The sequence below is a fragment of the Nestor notabilis genome, unplaced genomic scaffold (assembly GCF_000696875.1).
Source record: "Nestor notabilis isolate BGI_N333 unplaced genomic scaffold, ASM69687v1 scaffold2919, whole genome shotgun sequence".
Classification (NCBI taxonomy): Eukaryota; Metazoa; Chordata; class Aves; order Psittaciformes; family Psittacidae; genus Nestor; species Nestor notabilis.
The window spans coordinates 1-1,858 of NW_009942162.1; positions in this window are offsets into that span (position 1 = coordinate 1).

The window sequence follows — 1,858 nt, forward strand, 5'->3', positions numbered from 1 at the left end:
GAGGGACACCACTCGTTACTGGTCTCCACGACGTTACTGGTCTCAGTACGGATGGACACAGGCTTGCAGGAAGAGCAGGATGTCCAGTGCTGGTGAGGGCCCAGCAGACAGGGAGTGGATGATAGACCACAGTGAGCTGAGCCAAGAAAGGCCTAGCTGTGCCTCTGGGGATAAAGGCTGCCCTATGAATAAAGCCTGAAAGGATGCAAGTCTGGTTTGTGTTCTGTCTTCCTTCTGCTCAGACTCTAATAATACCCCTAGATACTAAGCCAAAAACAACAATAGCCATTTAAAAATACCAACCCTTGTTCATCACCATCAGCTGTCACAGAAGTCAAAAAATGCCCAGTTGCTGGGACCAACTCATTCTGCTGCTTCACCTGCCTTTGCTATGCTCAGCTTTAGTTTTTCTCCTTAACAGTTCCACAGTAAGGCTTTATTTTGCAGGTCCCAAACAAACAGCAGGGCGCACGCTGAACAATAGGAGACTTTGGCAGCATGCAGGTTCCTTGTCTGTGCCAGAAAAGCTTCTCTGATGGCCCTGAGTTCCTCTTTACCCCCCTCTGCCAGGGGCTGACATCAGGGAAAGAGAAAATACAATTGAATGCCATCAAGAGTAATGTCCTGTTTATTCTCCTGTTAACAGAATTATTTTCAGGACATCTCAGAAATCAGAAATGGGAGCGTGGGGAGGGGTGGGAAAATCAGAACAAGCACAAGTTTGGCTTTCATTAGCTGGTAGCAGAGAAGAGCTTATAATCAACACCAAAATGCAGGTCAGGGACAGGATAAATGGAGCTGTACATATGTCATGTGTCCTTGTTTACCCATCTGGGAGAAGATCATAAAGAGCTGGAGAGGTTTCTGTGCCAGAAGCAGGACGTGATCTGTTGAATATGTTTGTGACTATACTCCAGTTTAGTTATTGCTGTGTGGGACAGGCACTCCAGAGCAGTACTAGCACCAGCATGGATTTACCAGGGGAATAAAAGGAGATTTGGGCTCCTCATGAGCGGTGGCTGCTGCTGTTTACTCTTGTGTCAAATGACGTGGTTGTGCAGCTGCACAGTCTCTTCCTTGCTCTTTCCAGGGTTAAGTTAGAGAAAATGGGAGAGTCAGGCTCGCATTGCTTGGCTTCTGAAAGGGGCAGATCTTACTCCATCTCTTCTCATGCGTCCTCCTTCCCTGCCCATAGTTGCAGCAGTGAAAATGGGGTGGCCTCTGTCCAGGCATGGTTTGAAAAGTGGAAATCAGAGGACAAGTATACAGCTCCTCACTGTGTGGTCCCTGGACCTTCTCTGCCCACTGCTGCATGGGCAGTTTGCCTCTTCTGGTAACCAGCAGCTATTCCCACTGCTCTAATTGCAGCTCCCATCTCTGCAATTACAACTACTGTAAGTGACATGGATCAATAATAAACTGATGAGCCAGAGCCTTTCCTGAGGCTACTGCATGGAGCAGGGGATGAAGAATGGAACAGGGGGCTTTACAGCTTTCAGATCACCACCTCTTATCTAGCCAAGGTCAGTAACAACTCAAAATCAAGTGGAGCAAAGGGCCGACTCAACCAGGACCTCTCACTGAGGTTGCTGCCTGCTCCACTCTGAGCCCTACAGGTCTGCCAGGCTGAGCTGACCACACTCTAGATGATGGGGAAGACAAGGGGATGGTCGGCCTGTCACTTCCTCCTGACATCAGGTTGATATTGGCCCTAATTGGAGATGGGGTCATGGGTAGGATGGGGGAATTGACCTTTCTCTGCCTTCCCCAGGTCACTTCAGGGGTGTCTTCCTATGAAATGTGCTATGAGATGAATAGACAATTTTCCAAGAGAAGTAGTCATTTCCACAGGAAAGAG